Genomic DNA, 27523 nt, shown 5'->3' on the forward strand with positions numbered 1-27523 from the left:
TCCCCACTCCTGGTTTCTATTTATTTTAACACAGATTTCCTCCCATTCTGATCAGTGATGTCCGATTTTCATCGGTTGAATCAACAATTTTCTGCAACTATGTGTCACTCTGAACCGATAATGAAATGAAATTGTGAAATGTTTCTGTGTCGCTCGGTCTCTGCCTCTCTCTCTCTCTACACAGAGCTGTGCATGTGTTTGTATGTCTGAGTCTTTGTCTCTCTCAGTCTGACTCACTCTGTCTGTCCCTGTTTCTCCGTTTGTCTCAGTCTCTCAATCTGTCTCTTTCTCACGGTGCCCACGTCTGTTCCAATGGGATTCTCTCAGATTCTTTGTCTGACTGGCTCTCTCTTTCCCATCATTTCGGTCTGTCCATTTATTTGCCTGTCTCTGTTAGTCCCTGCCTCTAACCTGAGAAATATTTCCATCATTTTCTGTTTTAGTCTCTATCTCTTTCTCTCTATCTGTCTCTCTCCTTGTCACTGTCTTTATCATTGTCTTTCTCTCACTCTTTCCCTTTCTCTCTTAATAGATCAAACACACAAATCTCTGTCTCTATATGTGTTTGAGTCTTTTTCTCACCCAATCTGCCTCTCCTTCTCAGTCTCACACTTTCTGTCTCTCGTTGTCTCTATCTCGGTGTCTGTCTCTCCCTGTTTGTCGGTTTGTCTCTGTCTCTCAATGTGTCTGTCGACTTCTCATGGTGTCCAGTTCTGTTCACAGCTCGATTCCTGCTCCGACAGACGAGCTATCCGTCAGTTCCTCGTTAGTATAGTGGTGAGTATCCCCGCCTGTCACGCGGGAGACCGGGGTTCAATTCCCCGACGGGGAGGCAGATGTTCCAAAACGTTGCTTTTTACTTCTGTTTCTTGGTAGATACATATTAAAAATTCCAGAGCGAAATCGAACTGTGAAAATACAGGTAGAGGAGTTTGCCTCTTCCAGATTTTTAGCAAACGGAGACTTTTTCAGGATTCTTTGGCCGTCTGCTGCACAGAGATGGATGACTGAGTTTTTTCTGAGTAACGTTTAAAAAGCCAGCGACACAGTAGTCGTGGCCGAGTGGTTAAGGCGATGGACTAGAAATCCATTGGGATTTTCCCGCGCAGGTTCGAATCCTGCCGACTACGATTCTCAGCATTTTTCATTCCATTTCACAATTTAACCAGTTCGCTACCAAACTGATCATGTGATAGTTGGAATAACGTCCCACACCTTTCAACACTGACATTTGTTCTCATTTTTATTAATCTGCAATATTCACGATACATCCGATTAAAAAATCGCAACAATCAGTCATAGTTGCGACAGTGATTCAGCCTGTCTATCCCTCGAGATGTCTAAGGCAGCTGTGCATGCCCGTTGGTGCGTGTAAATTTTTGTTTATCTGTGTCTCTGTGTCTGTCTATCTCTATTTTTGTCTCTGTGTATGTGCAACTGTCTGTGGAAATCATCACCATGAATTTGGTATGTCCTGGAACTTATAAAAAAGACTTGGGGAAAATAATACGGTTGTGAACTTTTGTATCGGCTTTGGTTCAGTGGCAGCATTCTCGACTGAATCAGGAGTTTGTGTCTTCAAGTCGCACTCCTTGGACTTGAGCATATCATCTTGGCTAACACTCAAGTGCAGCACTTGGGGAATTTTGCAATGTTGAAGCTGTTGACTTTCGGATTAAATGTTAAATTGAAGCTCCGTCTGCACACTTGGGTGGATATGAAAGGTCCCAGAGCATTACTCGAAACAGAGTAGGAGAGTTGCCCCCGTGTCAATATTCCTCAAAATGTTCGTAAATGCTCACTAAAAGACTATGTGCATGTGTTTGTATGTGGGGTTGGTGTTGAAGCCCAGTTTGTCACAGAGACAGAATCCAAGCTCTCACAGGGCCAGGATAACCGAGTGGTTATGTCGTTGGCCTTAAACTTCAAAGGGTTTTCCACCGTGGGTTCTTCCCCACTCCTGGTTTCTATTTATTTTAACACAGATTTCCTCCCATTCTGATCAGTGATGTCCGATTTTCATCGGTTGAATCAACAATTTTCTGTAACTATGTGTCACTCTGAACCGATAATGAAATGAAATTGTGAAATGTTTCTGTGTCGCTCGGTCTCTGCCTCTCTCTCTCTCTACACAGAGCTGTGCATGTGTTTGTATGTCTGAGTCTTTGTCTCTCTCAGTCTGACTCACTCTGTCTGTCCCTGTTTCTCCGTTTGTCTCAGTCTCTCAATCTGTCTCTTTCTCACGGTGCCCACGTCTGTTCCAATGGGATTCTCTCAGATTCTTTGTCTGACTGGCTCTCTCTTTCCCATCATTTCGGTCTGTCCATTTATTTGCCTGTCTCTGTTAGTCCCTGCCTCTAACCTGAGAAGTATTTCCATCATTTTCTGTTTTAGTCTCTATCTCTTTCTCTCTATCTGTCTCTCTCCTTGTAACTGTCTTTATCATTGTCTTTCTCTCACTCTTTCCCTTTCTCTCTTAATAGATCAAACACACAAATCTCTGTCTCTGTATGTGTTTGAGTCTTTTTCTCACCCAATCTGCCTCTCCTTCTCAGTCTCACACTTTCTGTCTCTCGTTGTCTCTATCTCGGTGTCTGTCTCTCCCTGTTTGTCGGTTTGTCTCTGTCTCTCAATGTGTCTGTCGACTTCTCATGGTGTCCAGTTCTGTTCACAGCTCGATTCCTGCTCCGACAGACGAGCTATCCGTCAGTTCCTCGTTAGTATAGTGGTAAGTATCCCCGCCTGTCACGCGGGAGACCGGGGTTCAATTCCCCGACGGGGAGGCAGATGTTTCAAAATGTTGATTTTTACTTCTGTTTCTTGGTAGATACATATTAAAAATTCCAGAGCAAATCGAACTGTGAAAATACATGTGGAGGAGTTTGCCTCTTCCAGATTTGTTGCAAACGGAGACTTTTTCAGGATTCTTTGGCCGTCTGCTGCACAGTGATGGATGACTGAGTTTTTTCTGGGTAACGTTTAAAAAGCCAGCGACACAGTAGTCGTGGCCGAGTGGTTAAGGCGATGGACTAGAAATCCATTGGGATTTTCCCGCGCAGGTTCGAATCCTGCCGACTACGATTCTCAGCATTTTTCATTCCATTTCACAATTTAACCAGTTCGCTACCAAACTGATCATGTGATAATTGGAATAACGTCCCACACCTTTCAACACTGACATTTGTTCTCATTTTTATTAATCTGCAATATTCACGATACATCCGATTAAAAAATCGCAACAATCAGTCATAGTTGCGACAGTGATTCAGCCTGTCTCTCCCTCGAGATGTCTAAGGCAGCTGTGCATGCCCGTTGGTGCGTGTAAATTTTTGGTTATCTGTGTCTCTGTGTCTGTCTATCTCTATTTTTGTCTCTGTGTATGTGCAACTGTCTGTGGAAATCATCACCATGAATTTGGTATGTCCTGGAACTTATAAAAAAGACTTGAGGAAAATAATACGGTTGTGAACTTTTGTATCGGCTTTGGTTCAGTGGCAGCATTCTCGACTGAATCAGGAGTTTGTGTCTTCAAGTCGCACTCCTTGGACTTGAGCATATCATCTTGGCTAACACTCAAGTGCAGCACTTGGGGAATTTTGCAATGTTGAAGCTGTTGACTTTCGGATGAAATGTTAAATTGAAGCTCCGTCTGCACCCTCGGGTGGATATGAAAGGTCCCAGAGCATTACTCGAAACAGAGTAGGAGAGTTGCCCCAGTGTCAATATTCCTCAAAATGTTCGTAAATGCTCACTAAAAGACTATGTGCATGTGTTTGTATGTGGGGTTGGAGTTGAAGCCCAGTTTGTCACAGAGACAGAATCCAAGCTCTCACAGGGCCAGGATAACCGAGTGGTTATGTCGTTGGCCTTAAACTTCAAAGGGTTTTCCACCGTGGGTTCTTCCCCACTCCTGGTTTCTATTTATTTTAACACAGATTTCCTCCCATTCTGATCAGTGATGTCCGATTTTCATCGGTTGAATCAACAATTTTCTGTAACTATGTATCTCTCTGAACCGATAATGAAATGAAATTGTGAAATGTATCTGTGTCGCTCGGTCTCTGCCTCTCTCTCTCTCTCCACAGAGCTGTGTATGTGTTTGTATGTCTGAGTCTTTGTCTCTCTCAGTCTGACTCACTCTGTCTGTCCCTGGTTCTCCGTTTGTCTCAAGTCTCTCAATCTGTCTCTTTCTCACGGTGCCCACGTCTGTTCCAATGGGATTCTCTCAGATTCTTTGTCTGACTGGCTCTCTCTTTCCCATCATTTCGGTCTGTCCATTTCTTTGCCTGTCTCTGTTAGTCGCTGCCTCTAACCTGAGAAGTATTTCCATCATTTTCTGTTTTAGTCTCTATCTCTTTCTCTCTATCTGTCTCTCTCCTTGTCACTGTCTTTATCATTGTCTTTCTCTCACTCTTTCCCTTTCTCTCTTAATAGATCAAACACACAAATCTCTGTCTCTGTATGTGTTTGAGTCTTTTTCTCACCCAATCTGCCTCTCCTTCTCAGTCTCACACTTTCTGTCTCTCGTTGTCTCTATCTCAGTGTCTGTCTCTCCCTGTTTGTCGGTTTGTCTCTGTCTCTCAATGTGTCTGTCGACTTCTCATGGTGTCCAGTTCTGTTCACAGCTCGATTCCTGCTCCGACAGAGCAGCTCTCCGTCAGTTCCTCGTTAGTATAGTGGTGAGTATCCCCGCCTGTCACGCGGGAGACCGGGGTTCAATTCCCCGACGGGGAGGCAGATGTTTCAAAATGTTGATTTTTACTTCTGTTTCTTGGTAGATACATATTAAAAATTCCAGAGCGAAATCGAACTGTGAAAATACAGGGAGAGGAGTTTGCCTCTTCCAGATTTTTAGCAAACGGACACTTTTTCAGGATTCTTTGGCCATCTGCTGCACAGAGATGGATGACTGAGTTTTTTCTGAGTAACGTTTAAAAAGCCAGCGACACAGTAGTCGTGGCCGAGTGGTTAAGGCGATGGACTAGAAATCCATTGGGATTTTCCCGCGCAGGTTCGAATCCTGTCGACTACGATTCGCAGCATTTTTCATTCCATTTCACAATTTAACCAGTTCTCTACCAAACTGATCATGTGATAATTGGAATAACGTCCCACACCTTTCAACACTGACATTTGTTCTCATTTTTATTAATCTGCAATATTCACGATACATCCGATTAAAAAATCGCAACAATCAGTCAAAGTTGCGACAGTGATTCAGCCTGTCTATCCCTCGAGATATCTAAGGCAGCTGTGCATGCCCGTTGGTGCGTGTAAATTTTTGGTTATGTGTGTCTCTGTGTCTGTCTATCTCTATTTTTGTCTCTGTGTATGTGCAACTGTCTGTGGAAATCATCACCATGAATTTGGTATGTCCTGGAACTTATAAAAAAGACTTGGGGAAAATAATACGGTTGTGAACTTTTGTATCGGCTTTGGTTCAGTGGCAGCATTCTCGACTGAATCAGGAGTTTGTGTGTTCAAGTCGCACTCCTTGGACTTGAGCATATCATCTTGGCTAACACTCAAGTGCAGCACTTGGGGAATTTTACAATGTTGAAGCTGTTGACTTTCGGATGAAATGTTAAATTGAAGCTCCGTCTGCACCCTCGGGTGGATATGAAAGGTCCCAGAGCATTACTCGAAACAGAGTAGGAGTGTTGCCCCGTGTAAATATTTCTAAAAATGTTCGTAAATGCTCACTAAAAGACTATGTGCATGTGTTTGTATGTGGTGTTGGGGTTGAAGCCCAGTTTGTCACAGAGACAGAATCCAAGCTCTCACAGGGCCAGGATAACCGAGTGGTTATGTCGTTGGCCTTAAACTTCAAAGGGTTTTCCACCGTGGGTTCTTCCCCACTCCTGGTTTCTATTTATTTTAACACAGATTTCCTCCCATTCTGATCAGTGATGTCCGATTTTCATCGGTTGAATCAACAATTTTCTGTAACTATGTATCACTCTGAACCGATAATGAAATGAAATTGTGAAATGTATCTATGTCGCTCGGTCTCTGCCTCTCTCTCTCTCTCCACAGAGCTGTGTATGTGTTTGTATGTCTGAGTCTTTGTCTCTCTCAGTCTGACTCACTCTGTCTGTCCCTGGTTCTCCGTTTGTCTCAAGTCTCTCAATCTGTCTCTTTCTCACGGTGCCCACGTCTCTTCCAATGGGATTCTCTCAGATTCTTTGTCTGACTGGCTCTCTCTTTCCCATCATTTATGTCTGTCCATTTCTTTGCCTGTCTCTGTTAGTCGCTGCCTCTAACCTGAGAAGTATTTCCATCATTTTCTGTTTTAGTCTCTATCTCTTTCTCTCTATCTGTCTCTCTCCTTGTCACTGTCTTTATCATTGTCTTTCTCTCACTCTTTCCCTTTCTCTCTTAATAGATCAAACACACAAATCTCTGTCTCTGTATGTGTTTGAGTCTTTTTCTCACCCAATCTGCCTCTCCTTCTCAGTCTCACACTTTCTGTCTCTCGTTGTCTCTATCTCGGTGTCTGTCTCTCCCTGTTTGTCGGTTTGTCTCTGTCTCTCAATGTGTCTGTCGACTTCTCATGGTGTCCAGTTCTGTTCACAGCTCGATTCCTGCTCCGACAGAGCAGCTCTCCGTCAGTTCCTCGTTAGTATAGTGGTGAGTATCCCCGCCTGTCACGCGGGAGACCGGGGTTCAATTCCCCGACGGGGAGGCAGATGTTTCAAAATGTTGATTTTTACTTCTGTTTCTTGGTAGATACATATTAAAAATTCCAGAGCGAAATCGAACTGTGAAAATACAGGGAGAGGAGTTTGCCTCTTCCAGATTTTTAGCAAATGGAGACTTTTTCAGGATTCTTTGGCCGTCTGCTGCACAGAGATGGATGACTGAGTTTTTTCTGAGTAACGTTTAAAAAGCCAGCGACACAGTAGTCGTGGCCGAGTGGTTAAGGCGATGGACTAGAAATCCATTGGGATTTTTCCGCGCAGGTTCGAATCCTGCCGACTACGATTCTCAGCATTTTTCATTCCATTTCACAATTTAACCAGTTCTCTGCCAAACTGATCATGTGATAATTGGAATAACGTCCCACACCTTTCAACACTGACATTTGTTCTCATTTTTATTAATCTGCAATATTCACGATACATCCGATTAAAAAATCGCAACAATCATTTATAGTTGCGACACTGATTCAGCCTGTCTATCCCTCGAGATGTCTAAGGCAGCTGTGCATGCCCGTTGGTGCGTGTAAATTTTTGGTTATGTGTGTCTCTGTGTCTGTCTATCTCTATTTTCGTCTCTGTGTATGTGCAACTGTCTGTGGAAATCATCACCATGAATTTGGTATGTCCTGGAACTTATAAAAAAGACTTGTGGAAAATAATACGGTTGTGAACTTTTGTATCGGCTTTGGTTCAGTGGCAGCATTCTCGACTGAATCAGGAGTTTGTGTGTTCAAGTCGCACTCCTTGGAATTGAGCATATCATCTTGGCTAACACTCAAGTGCAGAACTTGGGGAATTTTGCAATGTTGAAGCTGTTGACTTTCGGATGAAATGTTAAATTGAAGCTCCGTCTGCACCCTCGGGTGGATATGAAAGGTCCCAGAGCATTACTCGAAACAGAGTAGGAGAGTTGCCCCCGTGTCAATATTCCTAAAAATGTTCGTAAATGCTCACTAAAAGACTATGTGCATGTGTTTGTATGTGGGGTTGGGGTTGAAGCCCAGTTCGTCACAGAAACAGAATCCAAGCTCTCACAGGGCCAGGATAACCGAGTGGTTATGTCGTTGGCCTTAAACTTCAAAGGGTTTTCCACCGTGGGTTATTCCCCACTCCTGGTTTCTATTTATTTTAACACAGATTTCCTCCCATTCTGATCAGTGATGTCCAATTTTCATCGGTTGAATCAACAATTTTCTGTAACTATGTGTCACTCTGAACCGATAATGAAATGAAATTGTGAAATGTATCTGTGTCGCTCGGTCTCTGCCTCTCTCTCTCTCTACACAGAGCTGTGTATGTGTTTGTATGTCTGAGTCTTTGTCTCTCTCAGTCTGACTCACTCTGTCTGTCCCTGTTTCTCCGTTTGTCTCAGTCTCTCAATCTGTCTCTTTCTCACGGTGCCCACGTCTGTTCCAATGGGATTCTCTCAGATTCTTTGTCTGACTGGCTCTCTCTTTCCCATCATTTCGGTCTGTCGATTTCTTTGCCTGTCTCTGTTAGTCCCTGCCTCTAACCTGAGAAGTATTTCCATCATTTTCTGTTTTAGTCTCTATCTCTTTCTCTCTATCTGTCTCTCTCCTTGTCACTGTCTTTATCATTGTCTTTCTCTCACTCTTTCCCTTTCTCTCTTAATAGATCAAACACACAAATCTCTGTCTCTGTATGTGTTTGAGTCTTTTTCTCACCCAATCTGCCTCTCCTTCTCAGTCTCACACTTTCTGTCTCTCGTTGTCTCTATCTCGGTGTCTGTCTCTCCCTGTTTGTCGGTTTGTATCTGTCTCTCAATGTGTCTGTCGACTTCTCATGGTGTCCAGTTTTGTTCACAGCTCGATTCCTGCTCCGACAGAGCAGCTATCCGTCAGTTCCTCGTTAGTATAGTGGTAAGTATCCTTGTCTGTCACGCGGGAGACCGGGGTTCAATTCCCTGACGGAGAGGCAGATGTTTCAAAATCTTGATTTTTACTTCTGTTTCTTGGTAGATACATATTAAAAATTTCAGAGCGAAATCGAACTGTGAAAATACAGGTAGAGGAGTTTGCCTCTTCCAGATTTTTAGCAAACGGAGACTTTTTCATGATTCTTTGGCCGTCTGCTGCACAGAGATGGATGACTGAGTTTTTTCTGAGTAACGTTTAAAAAGCCAGCGACACAGTAGTCGTGGCCGAGTGGTTAAGGCGATGGACTAGAAATCCATTGGGATTTTCCCGCGGAGGTTCGAATCCTGCCGACTACGGTTCTCAGCATTTTTCATTCCATTTCACAATTTAACCAGTTCTCCACCAAACTGATCATGTGATAATTGCAATAACGTCCCACACCTTTCAACACTGACATTTGTTCTCATTTTTATTAATCTGCAATATTCACAATACATCCGATTAAAAAATCGCAACAATCAGTCATAGTTGCGACAGTGATTCAGCCTGTCTATCCTTCGAGATGTCTAAGGCATCTGTGCATGCCCGTTGGTGCGTGTAAATTTTTGGTTATCTGTGTCTCTGTGTCTGTCTATCTCTATTTTTGTCTCTGTGTATGTGCAACTGTCTGTGGAAATCATCACCATGAATTTGGTATGTCCTGGAACTTATAAAAAAGACTTGGGGAAAATAATACGGTTGTGAACTTTTGTATCGGCTTTGGTTCAGTGGCAGCATTCTCGACTGAATCAGGAGTTTGTGTCTTCAAGTCGCACTCCTTGGACTTGAGCATATCATCTTGGCTAACACTCAAGTGCAGCACCTGGGGAATTTTGCAATGTTGAAGCTGTTGACTTTCGGATGAATTGTTAAATTGAAGCTCCGTCTGCACCCTCGGGTGGATATGAAAGGTCCCAGAGCATTACTCGAAACAGAGTAGGAGAGTTGCCCCCGTGTCAATATTCCTCAAAATGTTCGTAAATGCTCACTAAAAGACTATGTGCATGTGTTTGTATGTGGGGTTGGTGTTGAAGCCCAGTTTGTCACAGAGACAGAATCCAAGCTCTCTCAGGGCCAGGATACCCGAGTGGTTATGTCGTTGGCCTTAAACTTCAAAGGGTTTTCCACCGTGGGTTCTTCCCCACTCCTGGTTTCTATTTATTTTAACACAGATTTCCTCCCATTCTGATCAGTGATGTCCGATTTTCATCGGTTGAATCAACAATTTTCTGTAACTATGTGTCACTCTGAACCGATAATGAAATGAAATTGTGAAATGTATCTGTGTCGCTCGGTCTCTGCCTCTCTCTCTCTCTACACAGAGCTGTGTATGTGTTTGTATGTCTGAGTCTTTGTCTCTCTCAGTCTGACTCACTCTGTCTGTCCCTGTTTCTCCGTTTGTCTCAGTCTCTCAATCTGTCTCTTTCTCACGGTGCCCACGTCTGTACCAATGGGATTCTCTCAGATTCTTTGTCTGACTGGCTCTCTCTTTCCCATCATTTCGGTCTGTCCATTTCTTTGCCTGTCTCTGTTAGTCCCTGCCTCTAACCTGAGAAGTATTTCCATCATTTTCTGTTTTAGTCTCTATCTCTTTCTCTCTATCTGTCTCTCTCCTTGTCACTGTCTTTATCATTGTCTTTCTCTCACTCTTTCCCTTTCTCTCTTAATAGATCAAACACACAAATCTCTGTCTCTGTATGTGTTTGAGTCTTTTTCTCACCCAATCTGCCTCTCCTTCTCAGTCTCACACTTTCTGTCTATCGTTGTCTCTATCTCGGTGTCTGTCTCTCCCTGTTTGTCGGTTTGTATCTGTCTCTCAATGTGTCTGTCGACTTCTCATGGTGTCCAGTTCTGTTCACAGCTCGATTCCTGCTCCGACAGAGCAGTGATCCGTCAGTTCCTCGTTAGTATAGTGGTAAGTATCCCCGCCTGTCACGCGGGAGACCGGGGTTCAATTCCCCGACGGGGAGGCAGATGTTTCAAAATCTTGATTTTTACTTCTGTTTCTTGGTAGATACATATTAAAAATTCCAGAGCGAAATCGAACTGTGAAAATACAGGTAGAGGAGTTTGCCTCTTCCAGATTTTTAGCAAACGGAGACTTTTTCAGGATTCTTTGGCCGTCTGCTGCACAGAGATGGATGACGGAGTTTTTTCTGAGTAACGTTTAAAAAGCCAGGGACACAGTAGTCGTGGCCGAGTGGTTAAGGCGATGGACTAGAAATCCATTGGGATTTTCCCGCGCAGGTTCGAATCCTGCCGACTACGGTTCTCAGCATTTTTCATTCCATTTCACAATTTAACCAGTTCTCTACCAAACTGATCATGTGATAATTGGAATAACGTCCCACACCTTTCAACACTGACATTTGTTCTCATTTTTATTAATCTGCAATATTCACGATACATCCGATTAAAAAATCGCAACAATCAGTCATAGTTGCGACAGTGATTCAGCCTGTCTATCCCTCGAGATGTCTAAGGCATCTGTGCATGCCCGTTGGTGCGTGTAAATTTTTGGTTATCTGTGTCTCTGTGTCTGTCTATCTCTATTTTTGTCTCTGTATATGTGCAACTGTCTGTGGAAATCATCACCATGAATTTGGTATGTCCTGGAACTTATAAAAAAGACTTGGGGAAAATAATACGGTTGTGAACTTTTGTATCGGCTTTGGTTCAGTGGCAGCATTCTCGACTGAATCAGGAGTTTGTGTCTTCAAGTCGCACTCCTTGGACTTGAGCATATCATCTTGGCTAACACTCAAGTGCAGCACTTGGGGAATTTTGCAATGTTGAAGCTGTTGACTTTCGGATGAAATGTTAAATTGAAGCTCCGTCTGCACCCTCGGGTGGATATGAAAGGTCCCAGACCATTACTCGAAACAGAGTAGGAGAGTTGCCCCCGTGTCAATATTCCTCAAAATGTTCGTAAATGCTCACTAAAAGACTATGTGCATGTGTTTGTATGTGGGGTTGGTGTTGAAGCCCAGTTTGTCACAGAGACAGAATCCAAGCTCTCACAGGGCCAGGATAACCGAGTGGTTATGTCGTTGGCCTTAAACTTCAAAGGGTTTTCCACCGTGGGTTCTTACCGACTCCTGGTTTCTATTTATTTTAACACAGATTTCCTCCCATTCTGATCAGTGATGTCCGATTTTCATCGGTTGAATCAACAATTTTCTGTAACTATGTGTCACTCTGAACCGATAATGAAATGAAATTGTGAAATGTATCTGTGTCGCTCGGTCTCTGCCTCTCTCTCTCTCTACACAGAGCTGTGTATGTGTTTGTATGTCTGAGTCTTTGTCTCTCTCAGTCTGACTCACTCTGTCTGTCCCTGTTTCTCCGTTTGTCTCAGTCTCTCAATCTGTCTCTTTCTCACGGTGCCCACGTCTGTTCCAATGGGATTCTCTCAGATTCTTTGTCTGACTGGCTCTCTCTTTCCCATCATTTCGGTCTGTCCATTTCTTTGCCTGTCTCTGTTAGTCCCTGCCTCTAACCTGAGAAGTATTTCCATCATTTTCTGTTTTAGTCTCTATCTCTTTCTCTCTATCTGTCTCTCTCCTTGTCACTGTCTTTATCATTGTCTTTCTCTCACTCTTTCCCTTTCTCTCTTAATAGATCAAACACACAGATCTCTGTCTCTGCATGTGTTTGAGTCTTTTTCTCACCCAATCTGCCTCTCCTTCTCAGTCTCACACTTTCTGTCTATCGTTGTCTCTATCTCGGTGTCTGTCTCTCCCTGTTTGTCGGTTTGTATCTGTCTCTCAATGTGTCTGTCGACTTCTCATGGTGTCCAGTTCTGTTCACAGCTCGATTCCTGCTCCGACAGAGTAGCTATCCGTCAGTTCCTCGTTAATATAGTGGTAAGTATCCCCGCCTGTCACGCGGGAGACCGGGGTTCAATTCCCCGACGGGGAGGCAGATGTTTCAAAATGTTGATTTTTACTTCTGTTTCTTGGTAGATACATATTAAAAATTCCACAGCGAAATCGAACTGTGAAAATACATGTGGAGGAGTTTGCCTCTTCCAGATTTTTAGCAAACGGAGACTTTTTCAGGATTCTTTGGCCGTCTGCTGCACAGAGATGGATGACTGAGTTTTTTCTGAGTAACGTTTAAAAAGCCAGCGACACAGTAGTCGTGGCCGAGTGGTTAAGGCGATGGACTGGAAATCCATTGGGATTTTCCCGCGCAGGTTCGAATCCTGCCGACTACGATTCTCAGCATTTTTCATTCCATTTCACAATTTCACCAGTTCTCTCCCAAACTGATCATGTGATAATTGGAACAACGTCCCACACCTTTCAACACTGACATTTGTTCTCATTTTTATTAATCTGCAATATTCACGATACATCCGATTAAAAAATCGCAACAATCAGTCATAGCTGCGACAGTGATTCAGCCTGTCCATCCCTCGATATGTCTAAGGCAGCTGTGCATGCACGTTGGTGCGTGTAAATTTTTGGTTATCTGTGTCTCTGTGTCTGTCTATCTCTATTTTTGTCTCTGTGTATGTGCAACTGTCTGTGGAAATCATCACCATGAATTTGGTATGTCCTGGAACTTTTAAAAAAGACTTGGGGAAAATAATACGGTTGTGAACTTTTGTATCGGCTTTGGTTCAGTGGCAGCATTCTCGACTGAATCAGGAGTTTGTGTCTTCAAGTCGCACTCCTTGGACTTGAGCATATCATCTTGGCTAACACTCAAGTGCAGCACTTGGGGAATTTTGCAATGTTGAAGCTGTTGACTTTCGGATGAAATGTTAAATTGAAGCTCCGTCTGCACCCTCGGGTGGATATGAAAGGTCCCAGAGCATTACTCGAAACAGAGTAGGAGAGTTGCATCCGTGTCAATATTCCTCAAAATGTTCGTAAATGCTCACTAAAAGACTATGTGCATGTGTTTGTATGTGGGGTTGGGGTTGAAGCCCAGTTTGTCACAGAAACAGAATCCAAGCTCTCACAGGGCCAGGATAACCGAGTGGTTATGTCGTTGGCCTTAAACTTCAAAGGGTTTTCCACCGTGGGTTATTCCCCACTCCTGGTTTCTATTTATTTTAAGACAGATTTCCTCCCATTCTGATCAGTGATGTCCGATTTTCATCGGTTGAATCAACAATTTTCTGTAAATATGTGTCACTCTGAACCGATAATGAAATGAAATTGTGAAATGTATCTGTGTCGCTCGGTCTCTGCCTCTCTCTCTCTCTACACAGAGCTGTGTATGTGTTTGTATGTCTGAGTCTTTGTCTCTCTCAGTCTGACTCACTCTGTCTGTCCCTGTTTCTCCGTTTGTCTCAGTCTCTCAATCTGTCTCTTTCTCAAGGTGCCCACGTCTCTTCCAATGGGATTCTCTCAGATTCTTTGTCTGACTGGCTCTCTCTTTCCCATCATTTCGGTCTGTCCATTTCTTTGCCTGTCTCTGTTAGTCCCTGCCTATAACCTGAGAAGTATTTCCATCATTTTCTGTTTTAGTCTCTATCTCTTTCTCTCTCTCTGTCACTCTCCTTGTCACTGTCTTTATCATTGTCTTTCTCTCACTCTTTCCCTTTTTCCCTTAATAGATCAAACACACAAATCTCTGTCTCTGTATGTGTTTGAGTCTTTTTCTCACCCAATCTGCCTCTCCTTCTCAGTCTCACACTTTCTGTCTCTCGTTGTCTCTATCTCGGTGTCTGTCTCTCCCTGTTTGTCGGTTTGTCTCTGTCTCTCAATGTGTCTGTCGACTTCTCATGGTGTCCAGTTCTGTTCACAGCTCGATTCCTGCTCCGACAGAGCAGCTATCCGTCAGTTCCTCGTTACTATAGTGGTGAGTATCCCCGCCTGTCACGCGGGAGAACGGGGTTCAATTCCCCGACGGGGAGGCAGATGTTTCAAAATGTAGATTTTTACTTCTGTTTCTTGGTAGATACATATTAAAAATTCCAGAGCGAAATCGAACTGTGAAAATACATGTGGAGGAGTTTGCCTCTTCCAGATTTTTAGCAAACGGTGACTTTTTCAGGATTCTTTGGCCGTCTGCTGCACAGAGATGGATGACTGAGTTTTTTCTGAGTAACGTTTAAAAGGCCAGCGACACAGTAGTCGTGGCCGAGTGGTTAAGGCGATGGACTAGAAATCCATTGGGATTTTCCCGCACAGGTTCGAATCCTGCCGACTACGATTCTCAGCATTTTTCATTCCATTTCACAATTTAACCAGTTCGCTACCAAACTGATCATGTGATAATTGGAATAACGTCCCACACCTTTCAACACTGACATTTGTTCTCATTTTTATTCATCTGCAATATTCACGATACATCCGATTAGAAAATCGCAACAATCAGTCAAAGTTGCGACCGTGATTCAGCCTGTCTATCCCTCGAGATGTCTAAGGCAGCTGTGCATGCCCCTTGGTGCGTGTAAATTTTTGGTTATGTGTGTCTCTGTGTCAGTCTATCTCTATTTTTGCCTCTGTGTATGTTCACCTGTCTGTGGAAATCATCACCATGAATTTGGTATGTCCTGGAACTTATAAAAAAGACTTGGGGAAAATAATACGCTTGTGAACTTTTGTATCGGCTTTGGTTCAGTGGCAGCATTCTCGACTGAATCAGGAGTTTGTGTCTTCAAGTCGCACTCCTTGGACTTGAGCATATCATCTTGGCTAACACTCAAGTGCAGCACTTGGGGAATTTTGCAATGTTGAAGCTGTTGACTTTCGGATGAAATGTTAAATTGAAGCTCCGTCTGCACCCTCGGGTGGATATGAAGGTCCCAGAGCATTACTCGAAACAGAGTAGGAGAGTTGCCCCCGTGTCAATATTCCTCAAAATGTTCGTAAATGCTCACTAAAAGACTATGTGCATGTGCTTGTATGTGGGGTTGGGGTTGAAGCCCAGTTTGTCACAGAGACAGAATCCAAACTCTCACAGGGCCAGGATAACCGAGTGGTTATGTCGTTGGCCTTAAACTTCAAAGGGTTATTCACCGTGGGTTCTTCCCCACTCCTGGTTTCTATTTATTTTAACACAGATTTCCTCCCATTCTGATCAGTGATGTCCGATTTTCATCGGTTGAATCAACAATTTTCTGTAACTATGTGTCACTCTGAACCGATAATGAAATGAAATTGTGAAATGTATCTGTGTCGCTCGGTCTCTGCCTCTCTCTCTCTCTCCACAGAGCTGTGTATGTGTTTGTATGTCTGAGTCTTTGTCTCTCTCAGTCTGACTCATTCTGTCTGTCCCTGTTTCTCCATTTTTCTCAGTCTCTCAATCTGTCTCTTTCTCACGGTGCCCACGTCTGTTCCAATGGGATTCTCTCAGATTCTTTGTCTGACTGGCTCTCTCTTTCCCATCATTTCGGTCTGTCCATTTATTTGCCTGTCTCTGTTAGTCCCTGCCTCTAACCTGAGAAGTATTTCCATCATTTTCTGTTTTAGTCTCTATCTCTTTCTCTCTATCTGTCTCTCTCCTTGTCACTGTCTTTATCATTGTCTTTCTCTCACTCTTTCCCTTTCTCTCTTAATAGATCAAACACACAAATCTCTGTCTCTGTATGTGTTTGAGTCTTTTTCTCACCCAATCTGCCTCTCCTTCTCAGTCTCACACTTTCTGTCTCTCGTTGTCTCTGTCTCTCCCTGTTTGTCGGTTTGTCTCTGTCTCTCAATGTGTCTGTCGACTTCTCATGGTGTCCAGTTCTGTTCACAGCTCGATTCCTGCTCCGACAGAGGAGCTTTCCGTCAGTTACTCGTTAGTATAGTGGTGAGTGTCCTCGCCTGTCACGCGGGAGACCGGGGTTCAATTCCTCGACGGGGAGGCAGATGTTTCAAAATGTTGATTTTTACTTCTGTTTCTTGGTAGATACATATTAAAAATTCCAGAGCGAAATCGAACTGTGAAAATACATGTGGAGGAGTTTGCCTCTTCCAGATTTTTTGCAAACGTAGACTTTTTCAGGATTCTTTGGCCGTCTGCTGCACAGAGATGGATGACTGAGTTTTTTCTGAGTAACGTTTAAAAAGCCAGCGACACAGTAGTCGTGGCGGAGTGGTTAAGGCGATGGACTAGAAATCCATTGCGATTTTCCCGCGCAGGTTCGAAACCTGCCGACTACGATTCGCAGCATTTTTCATTCCATTTCACAATTTAACCAGTTCTCTACCAAACTGATCATGTGATAATTGGAATAACGTCCCACACCTTTCAACACTGACATTTGTTCTCATTTTTATTAATCTGCAATATTCACGATACATCCGATTAAAAAATCGCAACAATCAGTCAAAGTTGCGACACTGATTCAGCCTGTCTATCCCTCGACATTTCTAAGGCAGCTGTGCATGCCCGTTGGTGCGTGTAAATTTTTGGTTATGTGTGTCTCTGTGTCTGTCTATCTCTATTTTTGTCTCTGTGTATGTGCAACTGTCTGTGGAAATCATCACCATGAATTTGGTATGTCCTGGAACTTATAAAAAAGACTTGGGGAAAATAATACAGTTGTGAACTTTTGTATCGGCTTTGGTTCAGTGGCAGCATTCTCGACTGAATCAGGAGTTTGTGTCTTCAAGTCGCACTCCTTGGACTTGAGCATATCATCTTGGCTAACACTCAAGTGCAGCACTTGGGGAATTTTGCAATGTTGAAGCTGTTGACTTTCGGATGAAATGTTAAATTGAAGCTCCGTCTGCACCCTCGGGTGGATATGAAAGGTCCCAGAGCATTACTCGAAACAGAGTAGGAGAGTTGCCCCCGTGTCAATATTACTAAAAATGTTCGTAAATGCTCACTAAAAGACTATGTGCATGTGTTTGTATGTGGGGTTGGGGTTGAAGCCCAGTTTGTCACAGAAACAGAATCCAAGCTCTCACAGGGCCAGGATAACCGAGTGGTTATGTCGTTGGCCTTAAACTTCAAAGGGTTTTCCACCGTGGGTTCTTCCCCACTCCTGGTTTCTATTTATTTTAACACAGATTTCCTCCCATTCTGATCAGTGATGTCCGATTTTCATCGGTTGAATCAACAATTTTCTGTAACTATGTGTCACTCTGAACCGATAATGAAATGAAATTGTGAAATGTATCTGTGTCGCTCGGTCTCTGCCTCACTCTCTCTCTCCACAGAGCTGTGTATGTGTTTGTATGTCTGAGTCTTTGTCTCTCTCTGTCTGACTCATTCTGTCTGTCCCTGTTTCTCCGTTTGTCTCAGTCTCTCAATCTGTCTCTTTCTCACGGTGCCCACGTCTGTTCCAATGGGATTCTCTCAGATTCTTTGTCTGACTGGCTCTCTCTTTCCCATAATTTCGGTCTGTCCATTTCTTTGCCTGTCTCTGTTAGTCCCTGCCTCTAACCTGAGAAGTATTTCCATCATTTTCTGTTTTAGTCTCTATCTCTTTCTCTCTATCTGTCTCTCTCCTTGTCACTGTCTTTATCATTGTCTTTCTCTCACTCTTTCCCTTTCTCTCTTAATAGATCAAACACACAAATCTCTGTCTCTGTATGTGTTTGAGTCTTTTTCTCACCCAATTTGCCTCTCCTTCTCAGTCTCACACTTTCTGTCTCTCGTTGTCTCTATCTCGGTGTCTGTCTCTCCCTGTTTGTCGGTTTGTCTCTGTCTCTCAATGTGTCTGTCGACTTCTCATGGTGTCCAGTTCTGTTCACAGCTCGATTCCTGCTCCGACAGAGCAGCTATCCGTCAGTTCCTCGTTAGTACAGTGGTGAGTATCCCCGCCTGTCACGCGGGAGACCGGGTTTCAATTCCCCGACGGGGAGGCAGATGTTTCAAAATGTTGATTTTTACTTCTGTTTCTTGGTATATACATATTAAAAATTCCAGAGCGAAATCGAACTGTGAAAATACAGGTAGAGGAGTTTGCCTCTTCCAGATTTTTAGCAAACGGAGACTTTTTCAGGATTCTTTGGCCGTCTGCTGCACAGAGATGGATGACTGAGTTTTTTCTGAGTAACGTTTAAAAAGCCAGCGACGCAGTCGTCGTGGCCGAGTGGTTAAGGCGATGGACTAGAAATCCATTGGGATTTTCCCGCGGAGGTTCGAATCCTGCCGACTACGATTCTCAGCATTTTTCATTCCATTTCACAATTTAACCAGTTCTCTACCAAACTGATCATGTGATAATTGGAATAACGTCCCACACCTTTCAACACTGACATTTGTTCTCATTTTTATTAATCTGCAATATTCACGATACATCCGATTAAAAAATCGCAACAAACAGTCATAGTTGCGACAGTGTTTCAGCCTGTCTATCCCTCGAGATGTCTAAGGCAGCTGTGCATGCCCGTTGGTGCGTGTAAATTTTTGGTTATCTTTCTCTCTGTGTCTGTCTATCTCTATTTTTGTCTCTGTGTATGTGCAACTGTCTGTGGAAATCATCACCATGAATTTGGTATGACCTGGAACTTATAAAAAAGACTTGGGGAAAATAATACGGTTGTGAACTTTTGTATCGGCTTTGGTTCAGTGGCAGCATTCTCGACTGAATCAGGAGTTTGTGTCTTCAATCGCACTCCTTGGACTTGAGCATATCATCTTGGCTAACACTCAAGTGCAGCACTTGGGGAATTTTGCAATGTTGAAGCTGTTGACTTTCGGATGAAATGTTAAATTGAAGCTCCGTCTGCACCCTCGGGTGGATATGAAAGGTCTCAGAGCATTACTCGAAACAGAGTAGGAGAGTTGCCCCCGTGTCAATATTCCTCAAAATGTTCGTAAATGCTCACTAAAAGACTATGTGCATGTGTTTGTATGTGGGGTTGGGGTTGAAGCCCAGTTTGTCACAGAAACAGAATCCAAGCTCTCACAGGGCCAGGATAACCGAGTGGTTATGTCGTTGGCCTTAAACTTCAAAGGGTTTTCCACCGTGGGTTCTTCCCCATTCCTGGTTTCTATTTATTTTAACACAGATTTCCTCTATTCTGATCAGTGATGTCCGATTTTCATCGGTTGAATCAACAATTTTCTGTAACTATGTGTCACTCTGAACCGATAATGAAATGAAATTGTGAAATGTATCTGTGTCGCTCGGTCTCTGCCTCTCTCTCTCTCTACACAGAGCTGTGTATGTGTTTGTATGTCTGAGTCTTTGTCTCTCTCAGTCTGACTCACTCTGTCTGTCCCTGTTTCTCCGTTTGTCTCAGTCTCTCAATCTGTCTCTTTCTCACGGTGCCCACGTCTGTTCCAATGGGATTCTCTCAGATTCTTTGTCTGACTGGCTCTCTCTTTCCCATCATTTCGGTCTGTCCATTTCTTTGCCTGTCTCTGTTAGTCCCTGCCTCTAACTTGAGAAGTATTTCCATCATTTTCTGTTTTAGTCTCTATCTCTTTCTCTCTATCTGTCTCTCTCCTTGTCACTGTCTTTATCATTGTCTTTCTCTCACTCTTTCCCTTTCTCTCTTAATAGATCAAACACACAAATCTCTGTCTCTGTATGTGTTTGAGTCTTTTTCTCACCCAATCTGCCTCTCCTTCTCAGTCTCACACTTTCTGTCTCTCGTTGTCTCTATCTCGGTGTCTGTCTCTCCCTGTTTGTCGGTTTGTATCTGTCTCTCAATGTGTCTGTCGACTTCTCATGGTGTCCAGTTCTGTTCACAGCTCGATTCCTGCTCCGACAGAGCAGCTATCCGTCAGTTCCTCGTTAGTATAGTGGTGAGTATCCCCGCCTGTCACGGGGGAGACCGGGGTTCAATTCTCCGACGGGGAGGCAGATGTTTCAAAATGTTGATTTTTACTTCTGTTTCTTGGTAGATACATATTAAAAATTCCAGAGCGAAATCGAACTGTGAAAATACAGGTAGAGGAGTTTGCCTCTTCCAGATTTTTAGCAAACGGAGACTTTTTCAGGATTCTTTGGCCGTCTGCTGCACAGAGATGGATGACTGAGTTTTTTCTGAGTAACGTTTAAAAAGCCAGCGACACAGTAGTCGTGGCCGAGTGGTTAAGGCGATGGACTAGAAATCCATTGGGATTTTCCCGCACAGGTTCGAATCCTGCCGACTACGATTCTCAGCATTTTTCATTCCATTTCACAATTTAACCAGTTCGCTACCAAACTGATCATGTGATAATTGGAATAACGTCCCACATCTTTCAACACTGACATTTGTTCTCATTTTTATTAATCTGCAATATTCACGATACATCCGATTAAAAAATCGCAACAATCAGTCATAGTTGCGACAGTGATTCAGCCTGTCTATCCCTCGAGATGTCTAAGGCAGCTGTGCATGCCCGTTGGTGCGTGTAAATTTTTGGTTATCTGTGTCTCTGTGTCTGTCTATCTCTATTTTTGTCTCTGTGTATGTGCAACTGTCTGTGGAAATCATCACCATGAATTTGGTATGTCCTGGAACTTATAAAAAAGACTTGGGGAAAATAATACGGTTGTGAACTTTTGTATCGGCTTTGGTTCAGTGGCAGCATTCTCGACTGAATCAGGAGTTTGTGTCTTCAAGTCGTACTCCTTGGACTTGAGCATATCATCTTGGCTAACACTCAAGTGCAGCACTTGGGGAATTTTGCAATGTTGAAGCTGTTGACTTTCGGATGAAATGTTAAATTGAAGCTCCGTCTGCACCCTCGGGTGGATATGAAAGGTCCCAGAGCATTACTCGAAACAGAGTAGGAGAGTTGCCCCCGTGTCAATATTCCTCAAAATGTTCGTAAATGCTCACTAAAAGACTATGTGCATGTGTTTGTATGTGGGGCTGGGGTTGAAGCCCAGTTTGTCACAGAGACAGAATCCAAGCTCTCACAGGGCCAGGATAACCGAGTGGTTATGTCGTTGGCCTTAAACTTCAAAGGGTTTTCCACCGTGGGTTCTTCCCCACTCCTGGTTTCTATTTATTTTAACACAAATTTCCTCCCATTCTGATCAGTGATGTCCGATTTTCATCGGTTGAATCAACAATTTTCTGTAACTATGTGTCACTCTGAACCGATAATGAAATGAAATTGTGAAATGTATCTGTGTCGCTCGGTCTCTGCCTCTCTCTCTCTCTACACAGAGCTGTGCATGTGTTTGTATGTCTGAGTCTTTGTCTCTCTCAGTCTGACTCACTCTGTCTGTCCCTGTTTCTCCGTTTGTCTCAGTCTCTCAATCTGTCTCTTTCTCACGGTGCCCACGTCTGTTCCAATGGGATTCTCTCAGATTCTTTGTCTGACTGGCTCTCTCTTTCCCATCATTTCGGTCTGTCCATTTCTTTGCCTGTCTCTGTTAGTCCCTGCCTCTAACCTGAGAAGTATTTCCATCATTTTCTGTTTTAGTCTCTATCTCTTTCTCTCTATCTGTCTCTCTCCTTGTCACTGTCTTTATCATTGTCTTTCTCTCACTCTTTCCCTTTCTCTCTTAATAGATCAAACACACAAATCTCTGTCTCTGTATGTGTTTGAGTCTTTTTCTCACCCAATCTGCCTCTCCTTCTCAGTCTCACACTTTCTGTCTCTCGTTGTCTCTATCTCGGTGTCTGTCTCTCCCTGTTTGTCGGTTTGTCTCTGTCTCTCAATGTGTCTGTCGACTTCTCATGGTGTCCAGTTCTGTTCACAGCTCGATTCCTGCTCCGACAGAGCAGCTATCCGTCAGTTCCTCGTTAGTATAGTGTTGAGTATCCCCGCCTGTCACGCGGGCGACCGGGGTTCAATTCCCCGACGGGGAGGCAGATGTTTCAAAATGTTGATTTTTACTTCTGTTTCTTGGTAGATACATATTAAAAATTCCAGAGCGAAATCGAACTCTGAAAATACATGTGGAGGAGTTTGCCTCTTCCAGATTTTTTGCAAACGGAGACTTTTTCAGGATTCTTTGGCCGTCTGCTGCACAGAGATGGATGACTGAGTTTTTTCTGAGTAACGTTTAAAAAGCCAGCGACACAGTAGTCGTGGCCGAGTGGTTAAGTCGATGGACTAGAAATCCATTGGGTTTTTCCCGCACAGGTTCGAATCCTGCCGACTACGATTCTCAGCATTTTTCATTCCACTTCACAATTTAACCAGTTCGCTACCAAACTGATCATGTGATAATTGGAATAACGTCCCACATCTTTCAACACTGACATTTGTTCTCATTTTTATTAATCTGCAATATTCACGATACATCCGATTAAAAAATCGCAACAATCAGTCATAGTTGCGACAGTGATTCAGCCTGTCTATCCCTCGAGATGTCTAATGCAGCTGTGCATGCCCGTTGGTGCGTGTAAATTTTTGGTTATCTGTGTCTCTGTGTCTGTCTATCTCTATTTTTGTCTCTGTGTATGTGCAACTGTCTGTGGAAATCATCACCATGAATTTGGTATGTCCTGGAACTTATAAAAAAGACTTGGGGAAAATAATACGGTTGTGAACTTTTGTATCGGCTTTGGTTCAGTGGCAGCATTCTCGACTGAATCAGGAGTTTGTGTCTTCAAGTCGCACTCCTTGGACTTGAGCATATCATCTTGGCTAACACTCAAGTGCAGCACTTGGGGAATTTTGCAATGTTGAAGCTGTTGACTTTCGGATGAAATGTTAAATTGAAGCTCCGTCTGCACCCTCGGGTGGATATGAAAGGTCCCAGAGCATTACTCGAAACAGAGTAGGAGAGTTGCCCCCGTGTCAATATTCCTCAAAATGTTCGTAAATGCTCACTAAAAGACTATGTGCATGTGTTTGTATGTGGGGCTGGGGTTGAAGCCCAGTTTGTCACAGAGACAGAATCCAAGCTCTCACAGGGCCAGGATAACCGAGTGGTTATGTCGTTGGCCTTAAACTTCAAAGGGTTTTCCACCGTGGGTTCTTCCCCACTCCTGGTTTCTATTTATTTTAACACAAATTTCCTCCCATTCTGATCAGTGATGTCCGATTTTCATCGGTTGAATCAACAATTTTCTGTAACTATGTGTCACTCTGAACCGATAATGAAATGAAATTGTGAAATGTATCTGTGTCGCTCGGTCTCTGCCTCTCTCTCTCTCTACACAGAGCTGTGCATGTGTTTGTATGTCTGAGTCTTTGTCTCTCTCAGTCTGACTCACTCTGTCTGTCCCTGTTTCTCCGTTTGTCTCAGTCTCTCAATCTGTCTCTTTCTCACGGTGCCCACGTCTGTTCCAATGGGATTCTCTCAGATTCTTTGTCTGACTGGCTCTCTCTTTCCCATCATTTCGGTCTGTCCATTTCTTTGCCTGTCTCTGTTAGTCCCTGCCTCTAACCTGAGAAGTATTTCCATCATTTTCTGTTTTAGTCTCTATCTCTTTCTCTCTATCTGTCTCTCTCCTTGTCACTGTCTTTATCATTGTCTTTCTCTCACACTTTCCCTTTCTCTCTTAATAGATCAAACACACAAATCTCTGTCTCTGTATGTGTTTGAGTCTTTTTCTCACCCAATCTGCCTCTCCTTCTCAGTCTCACACTTTCTGTCTCTCGTTGTCTCTATCTCGGTGTCTGTCTCTCCCTGTTTGTCGGTTTGTCTCTGTCTCTCAATGTGTCTGTCGACTTCTCATGGTGTCCAGTTCTGTTCACAGCTCGATTCCTGCTCCGACAGAGCAGCTATCCGTCAGTTCCTCGTTAGTATAGTGTTGAGTATCCCCGCCTGTCACGCGGGCGACCGGGGTTCAATTCCCCGACGGGGAGGCAGATGTTTCAAAATGTTGATTTTTACTTCTGTTTCTTGGTAGATACATATTAAAAATTCCAGAGCGAAATCGAACTCTGAAAATACATGTGGAGGAGTTTGCCTCTTCCAGATTTTTTGCAAACGGAGACTTTTTCAGGATTCTTTGGCCGTCTGCTGCACAGAGATGGATGACTGAGTTTTTTCTGAGTAACGTTTAAAAAGCCAGCGACACAGTAGTCGTGGCCGAGTGGTTAAGTCGATGGACTAGAAATCCATTGGGTTTTTCCCGCACAGGTTCGAATCCTGCCGACTACGATTCTCAGCATTTTTCATTCCACTTCACAATTTAACCAGTTCGCTACCAAACTGATCATGTGATAATTGGAATAACGTCCCACACCTTTCAACACTGACATTTGTTCTCATTTTTATTAATCTGCAATATTCACGATACATCCGATTAAAAAATCGCAACAATCAGTCATAGTTGCGACAGTGATTCAGCCTGTCTATCCCTCGAGATGTCTAAGGCAGCTGTGCATGCCCGTTGGTGCGTGTAAATTTTTGGTTATCTGTGTCTCTGTGTCTGTCTATCTCTATTTTTGTCTCTGTGTATGTGCAACTGTCTGTGGAAATCATCACCATGAATTTGGTATGTCCTGGAACTTATAAAAAAGACTTGGGGAAATTAATACGGTTGTGAACTTTTGTATCGGCTTTGGTTCAGTGGCAGCATTCTCGACTGAATCAGGAGTTTGTGTCTTCAAGTCGCACTCCTTGGACTTGAGCATATCATCTTGGCTAACACTCAAGTGCAGCACTTGGGGAATTTTGCAATGTTGAAGCTGTTGACTTTCGGATGAAATGTTAAATTGAAGCTCCGTCTGCACCCTCGGGTGGATATGAAAGGTCCCAGAGCATTACTCGAAACAGAGTAGGAGAGTTGCCCCCGTGTCAATATTCCTCAAAATGTTCGTAAATGCTCACTAAAAGACTATGTGCATGTGTTTGTATGTGGGGTTGGTGTTGAAGCCCAGTTTGTCGCAGAGACAGAATCCAAGCTCTCACAGGGCCAGGATAATCGAGTGGTTATGTCGTTGGCCTTAAACTTCAAAGGGTTTTCCACCGTGGGTTCTTCCCCACTCCTGGCTTCTATTTATTTTAACACAGATTTCCTCCCATTCTGATCAGTGATGTCCGATTTTCATCGGTTGAATCAACAATTTTCTGTAACTATGTGTCACTCTGAACCGATAATGAAATGAAATTGTGAAATGTATCTGTGTCGCTCGGTCTCTGCCTCTCTCTCTCTCTACACAGAGCTGTGTATGTGTTTGTATGTCTGAGTCTTTGTCTCTCTCAGTCTGACTCACTCTGTCTGTCCCTGTTTCTCCGTTTGTCTCAGTCTCTCAATCTGTCTCTTTCTCACGGTGCCCACGTCTGTTCCAATGGGATTCTCTCAGATTCTTTGTCTGACTGGCTCTCTCTTTCCCATCATTTCGGTCTGTCCATTTCTTTGCCTGTCTCTGTTAGTCCCTGCCTCTAACCTGAGAAGTATTTCCATCATTTTCTGTTTTAGTCTCTATCTCTTTCTCTCTATCTGTCTCTCTCCTTGTCACTGTCTTTATCATTGTCTTTCTCTCACTCTTTCCCTTTCACTCTTAATAGATCAAACACACAAATCTCTGTCTCTGTATGTGTTTGAGTCTTTTTCTCACCCAATCTGCCTCTCCTTCTCAGTCTCACACTTTCTGTCTCTCGTTGTCTCTATCTCGGTGTCTGTCTCTCCCTGTTTGTCGGTTTGTATCTGTCTCTCAATGTGTCTGTCGACTTCTCATGGTGTCCAGTTCTGTTCACAGCTCGATTCCTGCTCCGACAGAGCAGCTATCCGTCAGTTCCTCGTTAGTATAGTGGTAAGTATCCCCGCCTGTCACGCGGGAGACCGGGGTTCAATTCCCCGACGGGGAGGCAGATGTTTCAAAATGTTGATTTTTACTTCTGTTTCTTGGTAGATACATATTAAAAATTCCAGAGCGAAATCGAACTCTGAAAATACATGTGGAGGAGTTTGCCTCTTCCAGATTTTTTGCAAACGGAGACTTTTTCAGGATTCTTTGGCCGTCTGCTGCACAGAGATGGATGACTGAGTTTTTTCTGAGTAACGTTTAAAAAGCCAGCGACACAGTAGTCGTGGCCGAGTGGTTAAGTCGATGGACTAGAAATCCATTGGGTTTTTCCCGCACAGGTTCGAATCCTGCCGACTACGATTCTCAGCATTTTTCATTCCACTTCACAATTTAACCAGTTCGCTACCAAACTGATCATGTGATAATTGGAATAACGTCCCACACCTTTCAACACTGACATTTGTTCTCATTTTTATTAATCTGCAATATTCACGATACATCCGATTAAAAAATCGCAACAATCAGTCATAGTTGCGACAGTGATTCAGCCTGTCTATCCCTCGAGATGTCTAAGGCAGCTGTGCATGCCCGTTGGTGCGTGTAAATTTTTGGTTATCTGTGTCTCTGTGTCTGTCTATCTCTATTTTTGTCTCTGTGTATGTGCAACTGTCTGTGGAAATCATCACCATGAATTTGGTATGTCCTGGAACTTATAAAAAAGACTTGGGGAAATTAATACGGTTGTGAACTTTTGTATCGGCTTTGGTTCAGTGGCAGCATTCTCGACTGAATCAGGAGTTTGTGTCTTCAAGTCGCACTCCTTGGACTTGAGCATATCATCTTGGCTAACACTCAAGTGCAGCACTTGGGGAATTTTGCAATGTTGAAGCTGTTGACTTTCGGATGAAATGTTAAATTGAAGCTCCGTCTGCACCCTCGGGTGGATATGAAAGGTCCCAGAGCATTACTCGAAACAGAGTAGGAGAGTTGCCCCCGTGTCAATATTCCTCAAAATGTTCGTAAATGCTCACTAAAAGACTATGTGCATGTGTTTGTATGTGGGGTTGGTGTTGAAGCCCAGTTTGTCGCAGAGACAGAATCCAAGCTCTCACAGGGCCAGGATAATCGAGTGGTTATGTCGTTGGCCTTAAACTTCAAAGGGTTTTCCACCGTGGGTTCTTCCCCACTCCTGGCTTCTATTTATTTTAACACAGATTTCCTCCCATTCTGATCAGTGATGTCCGATTTTCATCGGTTGAATCAACAATTTTCTGTAACTATGTGTCACTCTGAACCGATAATGAAATGAAATTGTGAAATGTATCTGTGTCGCTCGGTCTCTGCCTCTCTCTCTCTCTACACAGAGCTGTGTATGTGTTTGTATGTCTGAGTCTTTGTCTCTCT

At 43.5% G+C, this 27523-nt stretch overlaps 17 non-coding genes across 17 annotated transcripts; all 17 read left to right on the forward strand.

Moving 5' to 3' along the window:
• The first annotated feature begins 760 nt into the window (after positions 1-760).
• Positions 761-832, forward strand: trnad-guc (transfer RNA aspartic acid (anticodon GUC)). The gene has a single exon. It is a non-coding gene; the product is annotated as a tRNA-Asp (tRNA).
• Positions 833-1048: 216 nt separating this feature from the next.
• Positions 1049-1130, forward strand: trnas-aga (transfer RNA serine (anticodon AGA)). The gene has a single exon. It is a non-coding gene; the product is annotated as a tRNA-Ser (tRNA).
• A 1581-nt stretch (positions 1131-2711) lies between these two features.
• Positions 2712-2783, forward strand: trnad-guc (transfer RNA aspartic acid (anticodon GUC)). Its single transcript has one exon. It is a non-coding gene; the product is annotated as a tRNA-Asp (tRNA).
• Positions 2784-2998: 215 nt separating this feature from the next.
• Positions 2999-3080, forward strand: trnas-aga (transfer RNA serine (anticodon AGA)). The gene has a single exon. It is a non-coding gene; the product is annotated as a tRNA-Ser (tRNA).
• A 1582-nt stretch (positions 3081-4662) lies between these two features.
• Positions 4663-4734, forward strand: trnad-guc (transfer RNA aspartic acid (anticodon GUC)). The gene has a single exon. It is a non-coding gene; the product is annotated as a tRNA-Asp (tRNA).
• Positions 4735-4950: 216 nt separating this feature from the next.
• On the forward strand, positions 4951-5032 carry trnas-aga (transfer RNA serine (anticodon AGA)). The gene has a single exon. It is a non-coding gene; the product is annotated as a tRNA-Ser (tRNA).
• A 1581-nt stretch (positions 5033-6613) lies between these two features.
• Positions 6614-6685, forward strand: trnad-guc (transfer RNA aspartic acid (anticodon GUC)). Its single transcript has one exon. It is a non-coding gene; the product is annotated as a tRNA-Asp (tRNA).
• Positions 6686-6901: 216 nt separating this feature from the next.
• On the forward strand, positions 6902-6983 carry trnas-aga (transfer RNA serine (anticodon AGA)). The gene has a single exon. It is a non-coding gene; the product is annotated as a tRNA-Ser (tRNA).
• A 1869-nt stretch (positions 6984-8852) lies between these two features.
• Positions 8853-8934, forward strand: trnas-aga (transfer RNA serine (anticodon AGA)). Its single transcript has one exon. It is a non-coding gene; the product is annotated as a tRNA-Ser (tRNA).
• A 1581-nt stretch (positions 8935-10515) lies between these two features.
• trnad-guc (transfer RNA aspartic acid (anticodon GUC)) lies at positions 10516-10587 on the forward strand. The gene has a single exon. It is a non-coding gene; the product is annotated as a tRNA-Asp (tRNA).
• A 216-nt stretch (positions 10588-10803) lies between these two features.
• Positions 10804-10885, forward strand: trnas-aga (transfer RNA serine (anticodon AGA)). The gene has a single exon. It is a non-coding gene; the product is annotated as a tRNA-Ser (tRNA).
• A 1581-nt stretch (positions 10886-12466) lies between these two features.
• trnad-guc (transfer RNA aspartic acid (anticodon GUC)) lies at positions 12467-12538 on the forward strand. The gene has a single exon. It is a non-coding gene; the product is annotated as a tRNA-Asp (tRNA).
• A 216-nt stretch (positions 12539-12754) lies between these two features.
• On the forward strand, positions 12755-12836 carry trnas-gga (transfer RNA serine (anticodon GGA)). Its single transcript has one exon. It is a non-coding gene; the product is annotated as a tRNA-Ser (tRNA).
• A 1869-nt stretch (positions 12837-14705) lies between these two features.
• trnas-aga (transfer RNA serine (anticodon AGA)) lies at positions 14706-14787 on the forward strand. The gene has a single exon. It is a non-coding gene; the product is annotated as a tRNA-Ser (tRNA).
• A 3519-nt stretch (positions 14788-18306) lies between these two features.
• Positions 18307-18378, forward strand: trnad-guc (transfer RNA aspartic acid (anticodon GUC)). The gene has a single exon. It is a non-coding gene; the product is annotated as a tRNA-Asp (tRNA).
• A 2165-nt stretch (positions 18379-20543) lies between these two features.
• On the forward strand, positions 20544-20625 carry trnas-aga (transfer RNA serine (anticodon AGA)). The gene has a single exon. It is a non-coding gene; the product is annotated as a tRNA-Ser (tRNA).
• Positions 20626-26108: 5483 nt separating this feature from the next.
• Positions 26109-26180, forward strand: trnad-guc (transfer RNA aspartic acid (anticodon GUC)). Its single transcript has one exon. It is a non-coding gene; the product is annotated as a tRNA-Asp (tRNA).
• Positions 26181-27523: the final 1343 nt, after the last annotated feature.

The sequence above is a fragment of the Pristiophorus japonicus genome, unplaced genomic scaffold (assembly GCF_044704955.1).
Source record: "Pristiophorus japonicus isolate sPriJap1 unplaced genomic scaffold, sPriJap1.hap1 HAP1_SCAFFOLD_334, whole genome shotgun sequence".
Lineage (NCBI taxonomy): Eukaryota > Metazoa > Chordata > Chondrichthyes > Pristiophoridae > Pristiophorus > Pristiophorus japonicus.